This window comes from Pseudorca crassidens, chromosome 8 (genome assembly GCF_039906515.1).
Source record: "Pseudorca crassidens isolate mPseCra1 chromosome 8, mPseCra1.hap1, whole genome shotgun sequence".
In the NCBI taxonomy this organism is placed as follows: domain Eukaryota; kingdom Metazoa; phylum Chordata; class Mammalia; order Artiodactyla; family Delphinidae; genus Pseudorca; species Pseudorca crassidens.
The window spans coordinates 60,100,916-60,125,594 of NC_090303.1; the positions used below are offsets into that span (position 1 = coordinate 60,100,916).

At 42.8% G+C, this 24,679-nt stretch overlaps 1 protein-coding gene across 3 annotated transcripts in view; it reads right to left on the reverse strand.

Annotated features, from left to right (window-relative positions):
- TRIL (TLR4 interactor with leucine rich repeats) overlaps nucleotides 1-24,679 on the reverse strand; it is a 138,768-nt gene that overhangs the window by 36,453 nt on the left and 77,636 nt on the right. Inside the window, exon 3 of one of the 3 annotated variants that reach the window (XM_067746595.1) lies at nucleotides 15,554-15,867. The exons of the other annotated variants lie outside the window; for them this stretch is intronic. The gene's annotated coding sequence lies outside the window, so the exon portion shown is untranslated. Of the gene's footprint in view, nucleotides 1-15,553; nucleotides 15,868-24,679 lie in introns of those variants that run through there. 3 annotated transcript variants of the gene reach the window in all.

The following is a 24,679-nucleotide window of genomic DNA, read 5'->3' on the forward strand; positions in this document are numbered from 1 at the left end:
TATACTTTGAGGATAGACGACTCTAATCTCTACCCTTCCTTTCATCCCCGTGTGTCCCTGGGGCTTCATAATGTCCTTTTATCTCACATTTGCTATTGTGGTTGATTATTCGTTGGTTACTGGATCACATTTTAATTTTGCATTCCATATTTTCTTATCCAAGAAAAATAGTTTTTTAGCAAGACAACCTTGTGGTTTGGGACCTAAGTATCTTCATTATGAGATCATAAAATTCTGGAGCACAATGGGCCCCCTTTTTAAAGTAATTGAAAGCAAGACGTTTTGTGAGACCTGTTCCCATGGCAGTAACATCAACTTTAGCAGAACAAGCATGAAAATTTCAGCTGCAAAAGAGAAAAAATACTGATTTTAAAAATATAAAGACAGAGTCTGGGTTTAGATTTGCCCACTTCAGAAGCTACTTCCTTTTAGCAACTGTAGATGATTTTTCAAAATGGTTGAAAGGATGGATAAATGATAACATCTGAAAAATAGTCTTTTAGCCGGTAAACCTAGCAAAACTATTATTGTTATCATTGTTATTGTTGTTATTGAAAATGGTTATATTTATACCTGAGACTAACACAATATTGTAAGTCAACTATACCCCAATAAAAATTTAAAAAGAAGAAAATGGTTATATTTAAACCTGAAAATTAAGTCATAAAACTTTTAGTAACCACTAAGTTTCATCTTATATGTTGTCAGATACTGTGTCTCTGCTCACATCATATTTCCTTATATCAGCTGGAGGCTGAACTGCAGCAATTGTCAGTAATCTTCCATAAATTTCTTGAGACCAGTATTACTACAACATAGATGCAATGGGCTATAAAAAGTTCTCCCATAAGTCACTTGCACTTTCTCAGAAAGAGATCTGCCTACATGTTCCCTTAAATGAATAAAAAAAGGAAGATCCTACATTCACAATACACTCTAATTCCTCAATACTCTTACAGCAAGAAAATTGTTCTGAGTAAATATGATTGCTTGTATTGCATTTACACAGGATGAGTCCTTGATCTACTAATATTATATTCGAGTTACCTTAAATGGAGCACCCTCTATTTAAATTAGCTCACTGACTTTGACCTTCATCAACTCATCCCTTAGTCAGAGGGGATTTGCTTAAAGAAAGAAAAACCCTGTCAAGTATGCTTGAGTGAAGGTGAATTTCTTAGGATGTATGAGGTCGGTCATGGAGCCCAACTAGGTATGGTGGCAACTATGACAATGACTCTGGAAAGTCATTAAATAGCTAATCTCTCTGGTTTGTCTTGGCCTCTGATGCCAGATGTTTTCTCATCCTGCTCCATGTCTGCTTCTCTTTCTCTCTTTCTCTCTCTCTCTTTCTCTGCAAACTGGTTTGTATACTCACTTAATTGCTTCTCTGTCGGCCCATCATTTCTGCTCCAAAGTAACAGCCTCAGCCTCCAGCATATCTATGGTCTTTTAGTTCTAACACCCAACACCAGCTCAGTTTCTGTCTTTCTGTTCCAATTTCTCAGGAGAAAGAATCCAATTGACCATATGGGGTCAGGTTTCTATCCCTGGTACAATCAACTATGTCTAGGGAAGCAGGGTTACATGGAATTATAGCTCCTACTTCTGGGGGCAGAGCAGGATTTCCAAAAAGGGAGTGAGGAGGAAATGACTGCTAAGAGAAATAGTTGTTATTTCTAAAACCACTTCATAGAAACAATTAAAACATACCAAGGGAAAAAAGTGCAGTGAGGAGGCAGCATAAAGCTGGGCATAGAGCAGATGTTAACAAATGTTTGTTGAATGAATGAATGGTTAATAAATTCTTATGTTACTGGAAGCTTGGAACTGAAACAAATTGAATATTCATTAAACATTAAAAACTAATTTTACAAAGCAAAGAAATTTTCTGGATATTACGGCTCAGCTTGTAAGGCCATAATATCTAAAATATAAAAATTAACCATCAACAAGAGTGAGAAAGATTTTGCTTGTCATGTTTTATAACTTCCTACTCTCTTGCTTTAAACTGACTGATTACACTTAACAGTTTCCAAGAAAGATCATTGCTATATTTTTCTCATATTCTCCATAAGTGATTCCAGTGTGTTTCTGTTTGTAAGTATGTTGGCATAATGTCTCCAGGGATGAGGTTAGGAAACACTCTTGTCCCCAAACTCCCTCCAGGTACTATAGTAACTTTCTAAAGAAGGCTTTGTGACAAGGAAATATAGGGCAGCTCTTAGCAACAAGCCTCCAAGAAAGCAATGAGAACTGCTACCAAGAAGGCTAGAATAAGTGAACATAACAGCCTAGAGTAAGAATGAATAGTTCTTCATTTTCATGCTAAATTTTCTATTGATTTCCTACATGACCTTAAACCAACACAGCTGTCTTCTCCTTACTTGTATCCTTTGTCAGTATAAATATACACAGAGTGAAGTGGGAATTATTTCTGTGGTGGCTACATAAGGAACTCTGCCCAATACTGCACCATACCCTTCTCTGGAAATTTCTCTTCCCCTTACTCCATCCACCCGGCTCTGGCAGGAGATTGATGGCCCAGCCCTCTGGCCATAGCTTCTCAGTCTAATACTCTGCCCCTGGCTCCCAATGAACAATGAGCCCCAGTAACTGGATATAGGGGCAGGGGACCTAGAGAGTCAGCCTGTCTCTCTCTGGTAGCTGAATCTAAAAGATGTAAACTTGGGAGCTACCAGGAGCTAAGTTCCCACCCAGTAAGGGAACTAGTCTGTAGCAAGAGAGAGATATAAAGCCAAAACAGCAGAAACAGAAGAAGCAGAAAGAGAATTCTGGTAATGGTCACTTCCTGTTGACGTAGTCCTTAACGGCTCACTCCAACCATGTCCCTCCCCATCGCATGGTTTTACCATAAAATAGCCCAAGGCCCTGTGGATAAATCTCTCCTTTCACTTAAACTAGGTGAGTTTCCTGGAGGCAAGAGAGGTCTAGTAAATGCTCTCTCCCCAACGCTGCCATGGGAAACCACTGGAAGGGCTTCTCCAGCCCTTTAAGACTGCCGCACCAACACAGGAAAGGAAATGCAACGTTCCCAGCCGTTGCAAAGCAGACACAGCTTATTCTCACTCCACACACCAGGGCACTGCCACACTTGAACACGTGTTTGAAGTGGCACCCTACACCTACAAGCCGCAGGTACTGAAGGATATCCACACCATCTATTTCACAGATGACATGTCAAGTTTAAGTTCTTCTTCTTAAGGAATGTTTGCAAAACTAGCATTATACTTGCCGAGAATGGAATTGTTTTCAATATTTTGTTGAATGGATAAAAACCGCTAATGTCCTTCGTTCTCTATGGGTCCTTATATGCACAGTAAAATAAACAGGTAAGTCATATTTTTCACTACAAGTAACAGACAACTCAACTTCCAGTGGCTTAAACAAATAGGGATTTCTTTTTCTGACATAATAGGAAATCTGAAGATTGAGCTCTTGGCATTAATCTGGAAACTGAATGAAGTCAGCACCAGTAGCTCTGCAGTACTCCTGACCTCTCTCTGATACCTCTCTCACTTCTTAGTCACAAGATGGCTGCTGAAGCTCTAGAGCACATCCCCAGTCCAGGGAGAAAGGATTGGGGGAGGATCAGTACCAGACCCATTCGTTTTTCTTCTCTTTTACTTGGAAAACAAAACCTGTCCCTGAACCACTCCTATCCCTGGTCAACCCAGTTGTGCATCATGGACCAGAACTAGGTCATTTAGCCTCTCTTAGCTTTCAAAGAGGCTGCAACAGTGGGGAACCAGATCATCATGCTTGCCTGGACCCAAGCTTCCCAACTAGTGCACTGTGTCGAATAAGGCCCGTGGGTTGCAGTTAAGCCACATAAAGCTGTTCCCCTCATTTCTTGGTATAGCAGAAGCCTTCTGGCTGGTTGTCTTTGGCTATTAGCATGGTCTTCCAGAACTCCTTGCAGGGTGGTGTCCAACGACACGCTCTGTTGTACCTGCAGGCGGCGAGCACAGGGACCAGGTGAGCATGACTGCAAAGGTGCTGCCCCCGGGCGTGTGCTGGAGGAGCCAGCTGCAGAGTCTGCAATGGTGCACAGGGACAAGAGGCCTGTGGGCTGCTGGAGGAGTTTCTAAGGGACAAGCGGTTTCTAAGAGACACCTATAGCAGGCATCTAAGGAGGAGTTTGCATAGCCCAAGGTGTGGTCATTAGGGGTTGGGGATCGATCAGGGAGGTCAAATAGGGGCTTCTGGTGGGCCCCACTCTGGTTGGCTACCCCCAATCTCAGCCTTTGCCTCTATCAGGAACTTCTGTCCCTGGGCAATTGATGTACCATTTTAGTAACATCCAACCTGCCAGCAGGCCGACTACACATTCTGAAGATTAGAACTTCATCATGATCTTTAGATACTTGATATGAAAAGCTTTACTGAATTTGAAATACGTTCACATCATCACATAAAATTTTAATACTTGTCAAAGAAACATTAGACTTAAAAAAAAAACCTTTTCAACTATTATAATTTTGAATGGTTGTAAACATGTTTCTGATTTTTTTTAGTCACCAATTTTGTGTGAGCAAAAATTGTGATGGCGATCAAGAACTTGAAGAGAAAAATTTGGAAGAGAAATGACAGAACGTTTAATTAACCATTTCAAGCCTAAAATCTGATTTTTAAATGTTAGGTTTGTGGAAACACGATTGAGTTTCTTATTTTAAAATATTAGGAAATATCTTATTTGGAAATATCATCCAAATTTAACAATTTGTCTCTTTCTAAATATTTGTATTTCATTTTTCTTACCATAATTATATAATATGGAAAGAATATAATAGATTTGTTTTTCTCCAAGCCCCATATTGATGCCTACAAATTCCCTCCAGGTTAGCACAGCCTATTGTGAAGATTTAATCATTTTCTATGTGTCGAGTCATGAAAAAATGTTTGGAAGCACCGGGTGAGATCATCTACCATCCATCCCCAGAGGTGGGCACACCACCATCCCAAACACACTGAGGTCCTTTTCGCAAAGAAGACTGGGTGAAAGAATGGCAGCTGGGCAGCCTGACAGCATCTGCCACGATGGGTTATAAGTTTCCATTATATTGAATTCAGAGCACTGAGTAGCTGTGTATGCTCATTTCCTTAGCTCTCATTTAAAGGTAAGCTAAGACTTGGCCCCTTGTACAAAGCAATTAAATGAAGTCCATCTGTGCATAGCTCTTTCCTCCAGGTATGTCTCGGAGTATGGTCCAATTACCTTAATAGCAACATTACAAAATAACTCCATTTTGAATAGGCTATTCTGCCAGCCATAAGCCAAGCTTTCTGACTGAACTGGGATGGCTACACTGTTTCTTATTCCTTTGCCATCTTCCAGCCTCTGAGAACAAAGAGTTTCAAGAGAACAATGTCTTCTGCAAAGCCATTTTGTCTGCATCTCATGGGGGGTGCTGAGTCTGCCTTGATCACCTTAAATCTTGTATCCACGGCTCTCCCTTACCCTCACTTTTCTACCTTTTTCTACTTTTCAAATGAATCTTATTCAGTACGCAAAACCCATGAGTCAGTACAATGGACTTGAAGTCAGCATTTCCAGGCCTGAATGGTGGCTCTGTCATTGGCAGAGTTTTTCTCCTGGGTTATAACCTAACTGAGAACGTAGACTGGTATCTCATCCGTACTTCAAACAAATAAGGTGCTCAATAAAAATGTACTAAACCGTCCTGATGTCTGGATACACATCAGGCATTGAAAAGGATTTAAACTGTGCAAATGAAGAAAGCTGGCGTGTCATGTGAAAAGAATTATCAGATATCATCCATTTTTTAGGCTGAGGGCTACTGGTGATTCAAAGACAGCCATGGGGTTCACCACCTGCTTTGTCCTGTTTCACTTTTGTGGTCCAGATTCAAGGGGAAGTTTCAGAAAACTACAGTTGACTTCAAAACCCAGAATAATAAGATTCATTTGAAAAATGAAGTCCGACTAACAATTTAGCACAATAAAATGGTGCAGGTCTTAGAGAGATAGAGTTGTAAAATAGCAAAGGGGAGCATTTGCTAAGCCATCTCAAGATACAAAGGAGGCAGTGTCAGGATCACTTAAACAAAGGGAGAGAAGGATAACTCTGCTGGCTTAATATGTGGCAGCAGTTATGCAAGCCAACTAAACATTTGATGGCAGGGCTGTAAGACAAGAGGATAAATCAGAAGAAAGTAATGGGATACTTTAAGGCTTCACCTGAAATGAAGGGATGCACTGCATGACTGCACTGATGCATCCTGTGATCAGGGACCAGCCACATTGGAATCACCTGGGAGCTGGTTAGAAATGCAGAATGTCAGCCCTCACCCCCAGACCTAATGAACCAGAATCTGCATTTTGATAAGAACCTCAGGTCTTTGACGAGCAGTTAGAGTTTGAAAAGCATTCCTTTAGGTAGACCTATTCCATCTGGTGGCCTTGATTTGGAGACCTTGATCATGAAAGAAAGTAACAGGAAAGGAACCAAAGGGTCTCAGAAGACCACATATACTCACTGGTGCTGATACATGTTTCCTTCACTGGTAAACACACAGCCTCCTCTGCTTATTTCCAATTCAGCTTTTTTCTGTTCCTTTTCTGCCCTCCACTCCAACACTTGCCTCAGACTTTCCTTTCATAAAATAACACCATTTAGTTCTAACTTAGGCCTCTAATCTACATCAAGGGGAAATATTATCAATATTGATTGCTGACTTTAAATTTTTTGTAAAGCAGAAACTCATTCTGCTGATAAACCAAGCTCACAAGAAGTTCAGCAGTCGATTAGCCCTGTTCTTGGGAATAGAATCCAACATTTAAGGTTATAGCACTCTACCACTTTCGTTTTTACTTTTAAAATATTTATTTATTTATAATTGAAGGGACTCCCCTGGTGGCCCAGTGATAAAGAATCTGCCTTACAATGCAGGGGACACAGGTTCGATCCCTGGTCAGGGAACTAAGATCCCACATGCTGTGGGGCAACTAAGCCCGCGCACCACAACTACTGAGCTGGCGTGCCTCAACCGGAGAGGCTGCGCACCGCAACTACCGAGCCCATGCGCCCTGGAAACTGCGCGCCACAACTAGAGAGAGAAAACCCACACGCCACAACTAGAGAGAAGCCCGCGTGCCACAACAAAAGATCCTGCATGCCTCAATGAAGATCCTGCGTGCGGCAACTAAGACCCAATGCAGACGAAATAAACAAATCAAATAAACAAATAAACGATAAACATAACTGAAATACGTTTGACTTATAACACTGTATAAATTTAAGGTATCCACCATGTTGATTTGGAACGATTATATATGATAATATGATTGCCACTGTAGTGGTTGTTAGCTCTGCTGTCAAATCACATTTCTTTTTTGTGGTGGGAATAATTAAGATCTAGTCTCTTAGCAAGTTTGATGATTATGCTACAGTATTGTTGTCTCTAATCACTATACTGTGCATTAGATCTGCGGGATTTTTTTAATCTACTAGTTGTAAGTTTGTACCCTTAAACCACGTCTCTCCTTTTCTCCACCCCCCCCAGTCCACGGTAACCATCATTTTACTCTCTGTCTTTACGAGTCTGATTTATTTATATTTCACCTATAAGTGACATCATATGGAATTTGCCTTTCTCTGCTTGATTACCTCACTGAGCATAATGCCCTCAAGGTCTATCCATGTTGCCACAAATACTCTACCACAGGGTTTCCCTGGTGGCACAGTGGTTGAGAGTCCGCCTGCCGATGCAGGGGACACAGGTTTGTGCCCCGGTCCGGGAGGATCCCACATGCCGCGGAGCGGCTGGGCCCGTGAGCCATGGCCGCTGAGCCTGCGCGTCCGGAGCCTGTGCTGCGCAACGGGAGAGGCCACAACAGTGAGAGGCCCGCGTACCACAAAAAAAAAAAAAAGAACTCTACCACTTACACTACACAAATAAACTTGTCAAAAATCTACTTTCTAGTAGAGATCAGATAGTTTTCTGATTAATAGGAAATCGGGACAGATTTCATTATTTTGAATTAATCAGTTATCATGACGGAAAAGCCTCCACTGAGGTCATCGCATCGTTCAGAGCTACTAAGAGATCTTAGAAAACACCAAATTCAGTTGTTCTCAAAGTGTGGTCCTGGCACCAGCCCAGAAACATCACCTGGGAACCTGTAAGAAACAAAGTCTCAGACCCCACCTTAGACTTTTTAAACCAGAAACTCTGGGAGTGAGGTCCAGTAATCTGTCTTTAAAAGCCCTCCAGGTGATTCTGACGCCCACTCAAATTTTTAAATTACCGGTATAATTTAAGAACAGATAAATCCGTCAGAAAGAAAGATCAGGCCAAAGGAACCAAGGAGTTTTCATAGAAAAAAACTAAAGCATACTCACAGCAAGTATTTCCAACTAGGATCCTGACTCTCATCCTCAGAGCCAGCTTAGTCAAAGGCAAAACATGTGGGATTGCATTGTTTAAAGAGTCAAGTAGAAATACCTGTTTCCTCAGGTGATTTTAATTGGTAGCAAACATTCAAATACTCATTTATATGAGGGTGTTTTTCAAAGAAGACACTGTTCCGTAATCAGCTAGCAGCCTAGAAACGATCGAAAGGGATCCTGGCAATTTCGCTGGTGGTGTTGCTTCTCTGCTTTTAAGGTTTATAAAAAGTCTGCTCCCGGGTCACATCATTTTACTCTTGTTAACTTACACTTTCAGATTACAAAACACTTAATAATCAGAGTGGCTCTTCTGTATCCTATAGTGCATTCAGGCCTTTCGGCTAATGGATAAATTTCCACCCCCCCTTTCGAGTGTTCACTTATCATAAGAAGCATTTCAACTCCATTTTGGTATGCAAACAGCCAGATCCTGCAATTAGTCCGTGCTCAGTTCTCCCAAACCAGGGGCCGCTTAGACACAGGTCAGGACTACATGATTTTTATGTTCAGGAGTTGATCACACTGGCTAAGGGAGAGGCACTTAAGTAAAGTGCACTATGCTTTAGTAGCTGTCTTTATGGTACAGGGAAAACCAACATCTTAATACCTGCAGTCTTTTTATCAAGTTAATCAAATTTTAATATGAGAATGTGTATTAAAATTAGGTCACTTAGTACAGGCTAAGACCCTTCTTCCTCCCTCCTTGTCTGTTCTGCAGGCCACACAATGCCATGTTATGAAAACTGCCCTTTAAACCTGATAAAATATTTAAGACATGTGTCCTGATAGTGTTATGTAAGCAAATACCAAGAAATGTCCAACCATTAGTGAACCTGATCAGGCCAGTCTCCAAGGACTGGGAAAACAACCCAGCGATGGCTGCAGAGCTGACCTGCACAGAGAGATTCCAAGGTGTAGATGCCTACAAGCTCAGAGACCAAACGCCCCAGACCCTTCTTGAAAAGCGATCCTCTACTTTATCTCTTGTTACTTTAGTTAGGTTCAAGCAGTGCCAAACCTCGGTAACTTTACTTAAGAAAGATTAAATATTTGTGCCTATAGCATTGAAATCATAGGAAAAAAAAAAGAACGGGTGATCTTGAGTGATGGGCAAAGATGATATTATATATATATATATATATATATATGTGGTTTTTTTCTCAGCAAAAGAACTACAAGTCACACCAAATGAAATTTTAGGATTGGAGGATCAGATAATTTTATGAGACCTTTTTCCCACAATGAACTTTCTCCTTGAGCCAGCACCTGGATTCACAGATCGCTTTTAGAAGGACAACTCCCAAGTCTATAACACAGAAACCTAATTACTGTCATGATTTCTTGACCCCAATTCCCAGTGCCACTGGAGCTCCATAGCTGTCTTAGTCCATTGGATCCCAGTCCCCACTCAGTGCCTGCAGGCGCTCAATAACGATTTGCCTTGTGCATTAATAAATGGATACATGGATATGCAAAGTGGTTCCTTTTTCTCCTTCCTCATCCCAAGCCAGCCTGGTGCCCTAGAACCCCGGTACCTATTTTGTACACCTTCACCATCATCTGTAACCCTCAGTTCTAGTTATTTGGCAAACCCTGGCTACTTTGCCTTCATAGTAAAACCCAAATCTACCTCCTCTTCACCATGCCCTCGTCTTTCCTGTAGACTTCATTGTTTCTGAGCTGGGTCACTGCAATCCCCTGCTAACAGGCCTCCCTGCTTCCATTCATGTCCTTGCATTGCCCCAACTGCCAACCTACTTCCTTTTTAAGGCACAGATTGCCTCTCCCTCCCTCCTCCTTCTCTCCTCTCTCCCTCCCTCCTGCATGCAGATACACGCGCACGCACACACACACTCACTCACACACACACACTCACTCACACACACACTCCTGCCCCAACTTATACATCTTCAATGGCTCTTCATTGGGAAACAAGCCAAGTCCAGGTTTAGTAACTAGATGCATCGATAGGATTCCACAGTATCACTTCAGACTACCCTCTCCTTCTATCTTCCCACATCCTCTGTATCTCCTCCCCACTCCACACTCTGCCCCCACCACCCGTGATGCCTTTCCCCACACAAGGCCTGAACCTTCTCCTGGATGACTGTTCCTCAGGAATCCTTCCACTGACCCCTCCAACCCGAGTGAGCCTGCCCAGCTCACTCATCCTCTGAGCCCCTGCCGCTACCCGTTCTTCCACAAAGCTTTTCCAAGATATTGCCAACTAAAATGCATCTATCCCTCTACCCTCCTCTCACAGTGCTTTAATCTTATTTTTATCACGGCACACTGTGCTTCATATCAATATTTATATGTGTTGTCTCTCCCACTAGACGATGGTATCTACTGGATCAGTGTTGTATTTTACTCATTTCTATAATCCCATATGGCTTGGCACTCAGTTTACTTAGCACTGAGAAAGAGCTCAGCAGAGCTTGAATATATGCCATGACTTCTATAACAGTGTCAGAGATATACACATTCTCTGTCTGCTGCTTCCTCTCTCTCTCTCTTTCATACACACACACGCGCGCACACACACACACACATAATTAGCCCCAACCCAAAATAAAAATTTTACCTAAGGACTCTGATATCCACATACAAGAATATTTTGTCCAGTGATGTCCAGCCTAAGGCCTTCATTTTTCTCATGTGACCTCCTCAGGCAATTAGTGAAATCATCAGTCATATGAAGAACATGTAACTTGCAAGCCCCCTTAAAAGCACATGTAGATGGAAACACACAGCACAGCTCCCGGCCATTTCTCTGGTGATGGGCATTAACTCTGCACTGGGAGAGCCATTCCAGGAGTCCAGCAGAGCTCTCTGCTCCCACTCCACACTGATGTGCTCCTTCAGACCGTCAAACTGGGCTCCCTGGTTTGCATTCTACACTAATAGTGCTTTCATCCCTTTGATTCAGTGAGTCACTTTCTCCCAAATCAGCCATTTTCTGATTCTGACCCAATAGTTGCCTCAGGCTAACAATCTTTGCCACATAAGCACGTGAATTGTTGTTGAAGCTGGGAGGAACCTCCTAAGTCTCCACTTGGGTTAGACCCTCCCGTGATCCCGCAGACGTGGCTGCAGGGTACTGCTTAGAGCAGACTGACAACTTGCCCTTGCGATCCGGGCATCCCAATCTGTTTACCAACTAGCAAGCACAAGCACTGGTCTACATTTTCCTCAATTTAGCAAATACACTCTTCATTCTAGACGCTGGGCAAACCTCAAAGGTGATAAACTGCAGAAATGGATTAAAACATCCCCCAAATTACATTAAAATCCTCTGAGTAAACATGACATTCAATCTAAAGGAAAGAAACAGACACTGGAGACCTGAGTATGGAATTTAAAAATTACTAAATATAAGACCAAAAATATTTGTTTTCATATTTTTCCTACTCCTATTTTCGAGGTGGAGAAAATTATTTTTCTTCCAGATCATTTCCTCTGTAGAGCTTGTGCTTGGCACCCAGAGCAGTTCTAATCCTTTGATTGGTAAGAGCTGTTGAAGAGAATGTGTCTAATTAAATCCTATATTCTAGAAATAAATAGGCTAGTTAGCTGCTATTCACAGCTCTTCAACTTCTCTCATCAGTGGTGTTAGCAGTTGAGGAAGGTGTGGACTTGGTTAACCCCAGATTCCAAGGAGGAAGAAGTCTTCCTGGCCTTGTCCTCAGGTTTTTCTTTTACTGGGTCTTTAGTGAACCTACAAGGCCAAGTTCCTGGAATCAGGGTGACATTTATTCATTTATTAAGTCAATCAACATAATTCAACTGAGCTAAAATTAAAAAACTAAACACTCAGTTAAAAATCATAGAAATAAATAAAATACAGCTCTTGCCTCAATTCACAGACCATCAATGAGGATGGACAGGTAGGGGGAGAACAGGCTGTCAGGTGATATAACAGAGGTGAGCCCAGCGCTGGAGCCCTGGAAGAGGCATGACAATCTGCCTGGTGTGCTTCACCGAGGAGGGGATGCTTGGGAAGGGGTGACCTGCATGGAGATTCCCAATGGGCACAGATTGCAAAGCAGGAAGATTTACGACAGAAATTCAGCCCTGGATATCGGAATGGAAAATGAAGACTTTATAGGTTATGTCCTAACAACAACAAAACTTTCTCAAGCATAGCCTTTAGACATTTATTTTTCACTGTGACAGATTATAGTTTCTAAAAGGGACAACAGTACCTCCCATCGCACATACCCCTCTGCAACATGATCTTGGCCATCTCCCGTTAAAAGGAGGAATCTGTATCCACACTCCTTGAACGTGAATAAGCCCTGGGACTGCTTTCACCAGCAGAATTGCATTGAAGTAACACTGAGGTTGTCCCAGGCATAGGCCTTCACTGGCTTGGCTTCTTTCACTTCTTACCTCTTGAAAGCCAGCCCCCATGTAAGAAGCATGCCTCGCCAGGAGCCCACTGTGCTGTGAAAAGGCCAAGGCACATCCACATAGAGACGCCCTAGAGGATGAGATGCCACAGGAAGAGAAGAGAGAGATTGAGAGAGAGAGAGAGAGAGAGAAGAAGAAGGAGGAGGAGGAGGAGGAGAGAGGCCCAGGGTTTTCCAGACACATGAATGAAGACGCCATCTTGGAAAAGATCCTCCAGCCCCAGCAGTCCCAGCTGACTTCATGCAGACCAGAGATAACTACCCAACCAATGCTTTCCGGAACGCCCGACCCACAAAACTGTGAGCAAAATAAAACGGTTGGTTTAAGCCACTAGGTTTGGGGATAGTTTTTTGTGTGTGCAGTGAAGCACTTACTGAAATACAGAGCTTCTAAGGTAGGTACATGATGCTTAGGGAAACAGAATCCTAACATGACGTAGGTTGTCATCTTGTTATCCCATAAATATCGAGATGAAAGAGAAACCCAAGTCCCTTTGTGTTCTCTGCTGTTTCATGTGTACTTCCATTCTACTTCTGGGACTGATCTTCTCCCTTTATGTAGGTCAAAGGCAAACAGTACAGCAATTCATAATATTCCTAATGCGTAAAAGATCTTTTGTGGAAGCTACCTGGGTGTTGTCCTCCCCGTGCCCAACCTCCAAGTAAAGGAGCTGTTTAAGTGTTAGCCTGTCAAATAATGGAGAAAACACTTTCCAACCGTTTTTCATCTTTGCTATAAATTCTAAAGGTATACTCGCACACAGGTTAATAAAGACTTGGGTATTCATCACTCATGTGACCCCAGAGGCATGATTACCTGCTTTGAAGGCTTTTAAAATCTCCCAGCGGTGGCTTCCCTGGTGGCGCAGTGGTTGAGAGTCCGCCTGCCCATGCGGGGGTCCGCCTGCCCATGCGGGGGTCCGCCTTCCCATGCGGGGGACGCGGGTTCGTGCTGCGGTCCGGGAGGAGCCCACACGCCGCGGAGCGGCTGGGCCCGTGAGCCATGGCCGCTGAGCCTGCGCGTTCGGAGCCTGTGCTCCGCGGCGGGAGGGGCCACAGCTGTGAGAGGCCCGCGTACCGCGAGAAAAAAAAAAAAAAAATCTCCCAGCGAATACTGTAATACTTCACTGCACTGTAGGTAAAGAGTCACTCAAGTTTTTATGCATGGTTAATATGAAAGAGGGAGAAAATTCAGCTTAGGGCACTGAGATTTGTTTGTTTGTTTGTTTTTTGCGGTACGCGGGCCTCTCACAGCTGTGGCCCCTCCCGCCGCTGAGCACAGGCTCCGGACGCGCAGGCTCAGCGGCCATGGCACACGGGCCCAGCTGCTCCGCGGCATGTGGGATCCTCCCGAACCGGGGCACGAACCCATGTTCCCTACATCGGCAGGCGGACTCTCAACCACTGCGCCACCAGGGAAGCCCCAAGGGCATTGAGTTTTACATTAGGCGGGGACTAGTTTAGTCTTAGAAATAGCAGAGTAGGTTGGAATCACTTGCTATGGAACTATATAAGTCCACATCTCCCACCAAACACTGAGGTGCCCCATAGAGCTTTCCAAAATGAAATGAACTCACCCAATACATTAGGAAGGTGGGAAAATAGACTCAATAGCTCAGCTTTCTGTCTTCTTTTCCTGCCCTCATCCAGCCCCAGCCCCAGCTTTGAGTCCTGGATTCATGGACTCTGATTTTACTCCACTTGGAAATTAGCAAATGGCAACACTGACCAAAAAACTTGTCATCAGGCAGGACCTTTGTGAAATGGCTCTCTAATTAGCCATTTCATATTTTTGTTATTTCTTCTGCGATTCATGTTAAAAATATGTTCCACGGATGCCAGCCCGCTAGGACGCGAGGAGCCCTTGTCACTCAGCAGTAATTCAGTGAAATAATAAATAACCGCGTCAGCAGCTCTGCCGCCCACATCAGCTCTTCCCCATATGCTCCCAGGCCAGGGCCCCGGGCTCCCCACACCAGTCTCCATGCTCTCCGCAGGGCACAAGTGGTCACCACAAACAAGGAGGGGATCCTGTCCTCCCAGGAGCCTGCTCTTGGCAAAGAGAGAAGGATTGTGGGTATGTCTCCTGTGTCAGAGGTCACCCAAGGACTCGTGTAAAAAGCTGTCTTCTCTTACACCCTGTTATCACAAGCAGCGTATCTCTTGAGTGAAATTTCAGGAATGGAGGTTCCTAAGGGAAAGGTGCCATTTCATCCACTAAAGCCGTATCAGCTGGAACTGGGAGACAATGGCTTACATCTGCAGAAGAGCTTAGACCAGGACCTTGTGTTCTGTCAGCTTCTAGGTGGGATCCCCTCGGAGGCTCTCGCCAAGATTTCAGCCAGGTCCTCACCCTACCCTGGCCCATATTCGTCCTCCCTGAGCATCTCAAGAAAGAAACAGTAACTTCCCCTCAGAGGCTCACCCTTCCTCATCTGTGTTAGAAAAACAGTAGGGAACTATCAAAATATGACAGAGAAAGATGTTATTCAGACAACCCTGGGCTACAGTCATCATGTTCATGGTGGCAAGCCACATGTGGCCTGACATACCAGGCAGTATGTCAGTGGAGATGACGGAGAGAGAAAGCAGCGAGGCAGAGAGAACTCAGCCTCCGTCCCCACCCCACAGAAGGCTGGATTCTCATTTAGGGCCAGGGGTTTTAATCCAGCCTATCGCTGGATGTCAAAGAAATAAGAAAATTCCATAGAGGCATTAGAATTTATGTCCACTCAGGGACACTCAGAAACACTCCTGTTCTTTTTAGAACCTTCTGTACACAATGAACAGAGTTCTGATGAGAGATTCTCACTTCCCTTATTTTTTGTACCCTTATTGGCACACCATCCCCAGGGAGTGGGTCTTGGATGCCTTTTACTCCATAGATTTCTAGATAATGTCAATCTTCTGATCTAGCAGCCATAGGTGAATGACAATGGAGACCACCACTGAAACAATCACACCTCCTGTGACAGGAAATGAGCAGAAAGGGTAGAGCAGTTCTGTTATTCTTCCAAGGCCCTGTAGGATGAGATAAAGAATAAAGGCAGTTAGTGAAATGTTCTAGCCATTCATTTTTCTTTTTGCTCTCTTGATTTTTTAAGCAATCATTGTGTGATGTGGACACCCTCAAAACATTAATTCTTTTGAAAAGTCCCTTATATCCATCATGTATCATTTCTAAGTAAAGAATAGGTTTTTCTTCACTTCTCTTAAACTTCGTCAGTGCTGCCTGCATAAAAGGTAATTGATTTTAGAAATAGATTTTTTCGTATAGTAATCTGAGGTTTCGCTGAAATCTCCAATTGTCAGTATTTTCTGATCATTTCGTGTAAGTTTGCTTAGTGCTATGTTTTCTGTATAGGCAGATTGTCTTAATCCAAGACTCATGAGGAATGCAAGCAGAACCCACGTGTTCCATGATTTCTTTTCTCGACACTCCAAACGTTAAAGAAATTGAATTTACTGTAGAACTATACACCTTCGGAAGAAGATCCTTGGAACAATCTAGGAAAACAGAACAATGATGTGGCCACAAATGGCCTCTTGACTGTTTGCATGGAGTTTTTTAAACTGGTCCTTTCTGGGGAGGGATGAGGCACAAAGTCACTGTCTTAAAATTGCATTTCATACCAAAAAAAAAAAAAAAAAAACCCGAAAGCAACATAAATGGCTAACTTTGGAAAGTCAGTTGAATTAATTTTGATATATTTATATGGTGTAATGCTCGAAAGCTTTTTAAAATGGTGATGACTTCTGTATTTATCCATAGCAAAGACGCTCGTGATACATTAAGTGAAAAAGTAGATTAGACTGTATAGTGTAACGCATATTTTGGTTTTTTTAAAGGTGCATGTAGATCCACAGAAAAATATCTGGACAAACATGTCAAAATAGTGTATGTGTCAAAATGGAACAGTGCTTATGCCTGAGTTTTGGGTGGAATTATGAGGGATATTTATTTTCTTCTTTACACTTTTATTTATGGTGTGACTTTATTTTAATTCAGAATATCTATTACTTTGTATTAAAAATAATGAGATTTTCAATTATAATATTTTTCCTTAAAATGTGGATTCTTAGCACATTTCTAAACTGTGTTATCTCATTCTGTCGTTCAACGCTGAAGATTCTGGGATGGCTAGGAAGGTGTCTGCCCTCAAAGACACTTTTACAGGGGAAGACAGTGCAAAAAAATCTAGAGGTGATAAAGAGATATTCAAGATATAAGGCTGGCAATAAAGAAAGAATAGACCACATATCCAGGGTGTTTTTAAATTCTCGACCTAAACAGTTTTTGGATACGTTATAGAAACATTTTATTAATTCAAATCCCACAAATTCAGAACTTGTAAAATGTCTTTAGGAGCTGAATGGAAGTTATCTTTGGAAAGTTATTTATTAAGAAAGACCTATTAGGGCTTCCCTGGTGGCGCAGTGGTTGAGAGTCTGCCTGCCGATGCAGGGGACACGGGTTTGTGCCCCGGTCCGGGAAGATCCCACATGCTGCGGAGCGGCTGGGCCCGTGTGCCAGGGCCGCTGAGCCTGCGCGTCCGGAGCCTGTGCTCCACAATGGGAGAGGCCCCAACAGTGAGAGGCCCGCGTACCGCAAAAAAAAAAAAAAAAAGAAAAAAAAGAAAGACCTATTAAACAACAAGTAATTCTTTAACTTTCGTAAAGAGCCATTTGAATTGTGTCTTCTAGTTGACAAACTGCATCCTTCTTAACTCTTGTGTAAGCCCACTCTGTGCAGTGCAAGACATCATAGGTGCTCGACAAAAGGGTTGTTATTATTATTACTACATTTCATATGACTTTACTATAACGCACTTACAGTTCATTCCTTACATGCAAATAAGGCTATTTCTTACAAATGAATGTTATCAATAGTCATTTTGTCGAATGCACTTGGAAGTAACACTGTGAAAAAGGTTCCTTTTATACCGAAAGTATTGATAATACAACTGCATTCTAGTCAGGCTTTGAACTAAATTTCTTCTGCTGATTAACCTACAAGATTAACAGGTCATATAACTTCAGATTTTTTTTTTTTTTTTTTTTTTTTTTTTTTTGCGGTACGCGTGCCTCTCACTGTTGTGGCCTCTCCCGTTGCAGAGCACAGGCTCCGGACGCGCAGGCTCAGTGGCCATGGCTCACGGGCCCAGCCGCTCCGCGGCATGTGGGATCTTCCCGGACCAGGGCATGAACCCGTGTTCCCTGCATCGGCAGGCGGACTCTCAACCACTGCGCCACCAGGGAAGCCCAACTTCAGATTTAATTAACAAAATTTAAACTGGTAGTAGAACGTCAAACGAATAGTAATCAAATACATTTCATCTGAAAATTGAGATTCTTTTACGTATTTTGCTTCTCCTGACTGCTTACTATTTGATTAGCTTATACTAACATTTTCTTTTCATCCTAATGAAATCAAATAATTCTAATAAGAAATGTCATTTTCCTGCGAAGTATTCTTACGGTGTAACATTCTTTTCATGCACAGCATTGTAATTGGTATTGTTTGCTGCTCATTGAATTACATTAATTATATAGAGGTATCAAATTTGCAAATAAAGAACATTGAGATGCAACAAAGAATAAGATGTTATTCACAATTTCATTGTCAGCCAACAGTGATGATATTCAAAGAGAAAGAAACGTTGTGTGTGTATCATGCACACAGTATAAGCCATAGAACAGAAACATTACATCTAAACAATAATGAAACAGAAATAACTGTGACCAATTTTGAAAAAGAAAGGAGGGATTCACTTCGTTAAATAATATCCTTCTTTAAATTCACTGTGAATAAGATAGTAGAAAAGAACATGTAATATTCTTATCCCAAAGCAGAGGCTTTCTGCCTCCCCAGTTCTTTTTCTTCCTTTCTCCCCTGTTGCTCTGTCTTCTTTGCCCCACTTCCCAACTCACACTTACACACACACACACACACACACACACACACACACACACACAGCATTAAGTAGCTAGGAATTTACCAAAACATAGCAATACTAAAAAAAAAAAAAAAAAAAAAATTGAAGATATTTATGCACTCAGCTCTAAGAATAGTCTGAAATGATGTACCAGGAAAGTCTAGATTCAGACCTCTGGCCATGGCACGTGGGGTTTTTTTCAGGCTTCATTGTGTGAAGTCAGAGGTCTGTCATCTATGAAACACTAACACTGACTTGTTACTTAGAAAATAGCCAGTGGTATAACTATTCCCATCTTGATTCCAGATTTAGACAAACAACTGAAGAGAAATGCAGTCCTTCTTGAATTGGAGAATCATAAATGGGACAGGGGCACCAAAAATGCCCCTTCAAACCTCAGTCTTATTTCTATTTTCGTTGTTAACAAATGAAGTCCAAATTGCTATTTAAATATCAAAGGAAGATTAATCCAAAAATTCTGATAATTGAACCTATTTTACATTTTAATTTTGTTTAAAAGTATGAATATTTTCTTTCTTTTATTTATTTAAAAAATTTTAGCACCATGAAGTCAAGGAATTCCAGCATAAACTCTCATCTTCCCCAAACGTTTCATTAGGGTAAAACACGTTTTCTTTGTATTTGAGTTCATTTTTGGGGGGATGGGGGTGGGGGAAGAAAGGGCGAGATTCTGACATAAGAGAATGGCAGTGCTTCCCAGATGCTTTCTGCCATGCTTTAGGGCAGCTTACTTTAAAATGTACGTGGGAGAGGTTTCTAGACTGCCTTTCCACACCTAATAACTCACCCTTCGAGACTTCATGCCCGTACTTATCAGGGTTGGGAACAATTTTTTTTATTATTATTTAAAAGTCTTCCTTGCAGTTACTTCCTCTGAAACAGACCACCTCTTTCATTAGGAATATTTATGGGAAATAATATATTTGTACAGTTGAAAGCATCACCTGTTTTGCTAAGTCAATTCGTGTCTGAATGCAAATAGACTGTTAGAGGGTTTACTCAACAACATTTGCTAATGGAAAGTACTAATCAAAACTTTTCTACAGCAGTAAATTTTTATATTTTTTAACTACTGGATTCCAATTAAATGTATTCAATAGAGCAAGCTTTGATTAAAAAAATTTTTTAAGAGATTATGTATACAGCACTGTGGAAAACAAGGCAGACTAGGTATGCAGGCACTTGTACCTTCTTAATAGAAGTCTTTACCTGAAGGTAAAACCCAATAAAGTGTACCCTATAATGTGCTGTGGACTCTTATGTTGATTTACCTGAGTTACCCTGTCAGCAGAAATCAACTTTACCAGGTACACACTATGCTTATATATTTAGTGCATATAAAAGTGCATATAAAAGATCCTTTTTTCTTTTTATAAAGAAGTACTGAATTTCATTAGGGCACTTGTTTTCTTTAAAAAGTTCTTTGTTAACCATGGGATATACTGATTGCAAATAAAGGAAGTTATGGCACTGTGTTGATGTTTTTAAAGGGAGGGAAAATCCTTAATATGAGCCTACAATTTCAACGAAAAAAAAAAGCATAAATACAAGGTTTGGCCTTACTCGAATATACATTAGCAACATCTCTCAAAGAATCTCCTTGATTTCACTGATATATAAATATTTTCCTAAATGACTCAAAAAGATGTTATTTTATTTAATTGAAGTCTGTGAGGAGAGGATTGGGAATAGATGGCTGAAAATCATTTGGGTTTTGGGGGGGTGGAATCCCAATTTTTTTTCTCATCTAAGGATATTTAAACACAACATCTTTGCACATTTCCTGTAAAAATTTCACAGACCTTTCATATGTAGGATTCTTACCCCTATATTTAAGTTTCAGGATTAGTTGCAGTCTTAAAAAAATATTTAATTCTCTTTGCTCTGTGACATGGCTTAATGAATCTAGGTTGAGTTTCTTTAGGAAACATAAGAAGCTTCTTGACAACTGAGAAGTCTCCCAGACACTCATTCCTGTCAGAGTTTTCCAAAACCACACATAAGCTGAGGCCACGAGGTTCCTACATCAGACAAGAAAAGAAGACCGCGGCTTCCCTCCCTGACCTCGGTTATGATTGAGTGAGAAATGTGTTTATTGCTCAGGCTCGCTGAGTGTTTAAATGTCCCTATTGTGCGAATTATGAGTGCTTTGAGTGCAAATTATGAGCAGAGCAGCCACTCTTTATAATTTCCAACTGTCTGATCTACTCTATTTGTCCTTGCTCACCATCCACCCTTGAGAATTGCAAAATCCCAGGCCCATTATTATTTTTAATAATGCCGTTGCATTAAAACCTTGGTTGAAGTCCTCTAGTGATTTTTCTTTCCCTCAAAATCTATATTGCTTTTAAAAGCATTTCATTAAGACTGCGTTTTTAAGGAGGAAAGAGAAAGGAGAGATGGGTGACATTAGTCAGCTGCGGCAGACATTCTTTTTAATCCTAAGATTAAAGACAAAACCCCCCAAACTACAGAAAAGAACTGCCTCTTTGCCTTGGGCCCCTGACTTTTAAGGGGGTAGCACTGCTGGTGAGAGGCGCAGTTACGTAGGAGAGAGATGCAGAACGGGCTGCAACTCTGCAGCAGCCGGGCTGCGCGCGGCCACCTGGCCTGCGCTCAGGTGTCCTTGCGCACCCATGGGAGGGGAGCGGAAGCCAGGTGCCTTCCTCTCGGGACAGGGGGCCTTCCGACGCCCCGAGCACTGAGACACTCTGCCCTCGGGTTTCAGGAGTAGGAGGTAGGGGCCGACAGTTTGACAAATGAGGCAGGAGATACCTCCGGTCTCTCCTCAGTTGTGCTGAGGCCGCCGCCTCTCCCCAGCAAGCGCCCCTTCCCATCCCTTACAAAGGAAAGCGAATCTATTAGCTCTTCGCTCCCAGGAGTCCCGTCTGCCCCTCCCTGAAACATGCACATAAAGGGTGGCAGCCTTGATAGGGGTCCTGGGGAAGGAGAGGTATGAGTGCCAGGGGCTCCGGGTCACCGCCCCAGATTCGCCAGCGTCGCAGCACCAGCATCTTGGCCTCTCCTGGAGCCCCGCGGCGTTTTCCTCTGCTCGCGCGCCCTCTGGCAGCACTATGGAGAGATTCACCCGGCGCGGGGAGCCGTGGGGGGGAAAACATAGAGCAGCTGCGTGCCTTTGGCCAGGAAGAAAGCAAGGTGGGCGTGGATCTGGTGGCCCACCACCTACCTAATACACTGGACTGGGCTCTTCCCCAGTGTGTCAAGGTGATGGAAGCTGAGGTCATGGCTTCCCTGAGCTATATGTTAGTCACCAATGCACCCCAAACAGACTTTCCTAAGACCCCAGATTTAGAAAGGAGAGCAAGGAGGTCCCACCATTTCTGGTACTCACCTCCCCGCCCCCCGCCCGCCCCCCCAGCTCCATCTACACACACACACACACACACACACACACACACACACACGCACACACACCCCAACCACCTATTTTCTTTACTCATCCACAGCATCTCCAACACATTCTTAAACCCATGTGATGGCTTTTTTGATGTCGGCTTGGCTAAGCTAAAGTACCCAGTTATTCCATCAGACATTAATCTAGATGTACTGTGAAGGGCGTCTGCAGATGTCATTAAAGTCACTAATCGGTTGGCTTTAAGTAAGGGACAATCTGGGTGGGCCTGACTTAATCAGTTGGAAGCCCTTAAAAGCAGGGCCAAGACGAGAGAGACAGAGAGAGAGAGAGAGAGAGAGACAGACAGACAGAGAGAGAGAGAGAGACAGCGAGAGAGAGAGAGAGCGAGAGCGAGAGAGGGAGCTGGAGAAGAATCCCGCCTGTGGACAACAGCTTCAGCCCTGCCTACACAGCCCCACTCTGCTCGTGAACTTCTCTTCCTGATTGCCTGCCCTACAAATTCTGGACTTGCTCCACTGGCTCCCACGATACTATAAGCCGGTTCCTTGTAATAAATCTCAATATATAAATGTATTGATTCTGTGTCTGGTTGAACCTAGATGATATAATTCATATGGCCCAAATCAGAAGAAAGTACTAAGGAAATTCACAGTGCCAGAAGATTACACCCCAGTTCCTCCCAACTGTCAGCCAATAGATAGTTTCTGAATGTCTATTGGTGGCAGGAACAAGGCACTGCACTCTGGAGATGCAACCGAGAGCTGACAGGGTTTCTTCCCTTGGGAAGCTCTCTCATACACACACACCCAGCTCCATATGGCAACTTTGGTCTTTTCAAACCTGGACCAGAAGCTAGCTCTAATTAATGGTTTGTTGTGGGTACCAGTGGCATGCTTGGAGCTATACAAAAATCCAGTAGGAGAACCAGAGTCTTAAGGGCTCTCCGTCTATCAGCAGGAAAGGTGAAATGCTCATTTATCCCATTGCCAAACATCCTGAGTCATCAGCCCCCACGGTGTTTTCTTTGCCCTTACGGTTTCTATATATGGCAAAGGGATGACACTTACTGATAATGGATTAGAGCTGTAGAATGTTGGCAAAAGCAAACTCAACTCAGGCTGGCAAAAGGGCGGCTCCTCTCTAGATTCATCAGCAGAACCCCTGGTCCTAAGCCAAACTGAGAAGCCCAATAAAAGACCTCATTCCTTCTCCAGCATCTCCTACCCCTGCCTCAAGGCTCAGGGCCTGTCCCATGATGGCAGGAACCCAGTGCATTTCAATCCAACAAATGTTTAATGAGTACCTTCCATGCTGCAAGTTTACCTTCTACGATCTCATGTCCTGAAATAGCTTTTGTAATCACCATTGGCCTGCAAATGAATTGCTATATTGAATGATAATTTCATGGGTATCCTATTGACTTCTCCATGTTGTTGTTGTTCTTTAACCTTTTATTTTCTCCTTGATATTGACACCTTCACTTGGGTTGGGTCAGAACTCTTTCCTCTCAGCCCCATCTGGAAGGATTTTCTTCTCACCCTAGTCCTCATGATTATAAAGCAGGTGTGTTCAAGGGCTCTGTACTGGTCACTGTGTTGTCTGAATCTACTCCCTCGCCTCCAGAGATGAACTGTACACTGAAGGCCCCGTATCTATACTCATATACAGGAGAGAGGATGGACCTCTCTCCTGAGCCATATATTCTATTGCTGTGGACACTTGGGTGCAGCACAAGCACCAGTTCCCCCAGAAGAACTCAGCATCTTCTCTCCTTCTTTTCTAATCTGTCGCTCATTCTAAAAGCCATAGCTGAGTTAATGGTGTTGAGAACCGTGTCTACCCAAAAGCCCACTCCAGGAACTCATGAGGCATTCCTGCTTTCCTCTTCCTTACCTTGTGCATTCAATTGGTAGCTGAGTTTTAGCAATCCGTTGCAGAATGTCTCTGGTCTCTGATCCTCCGACTCACTGGAAGTGCCTTCGTCTAGGCCTTACGAAGTTCACATCAGGAGCAAATGGTCTTCTAATGATATCCCCGCTTGCATGTCTCTGCTCTCTCCCCCATTCATCTTTCTAAAATGCAAATCCTCTTGTGACACCTTCCCATGTCAGAAGTGTCAGTGGTTTCCTGAAAGCCTTCCATGACCTTCTGCCTTCCCTCCCCGTGCCCGCTCTGAGCTAGCTGATGGGTGGCCCTCCTCTGTGTTCCCACTGCATCCCAATCTCACCCCATCACAGCACTTAGCACGATGTAGCAGCGTCTTCTTTAAACATTTCAAACAGAGAAAAGTGCAAGAAAAATAACATAACAACTACCAACATACTCACCACCCAAACTGAACAAAACTTTGATGTACTGATTTCAGTACTTCTTTTTAAAAGAAATTAGCCATGATAAAAATAGTTGAGATCCCTTTGTGATTCATCTATCATGGAAGCCACCGCTGTTCAAGTTTGGAGTTGATTTGTTGCTGAGCTCTTACACCTGATTATTAACTCCC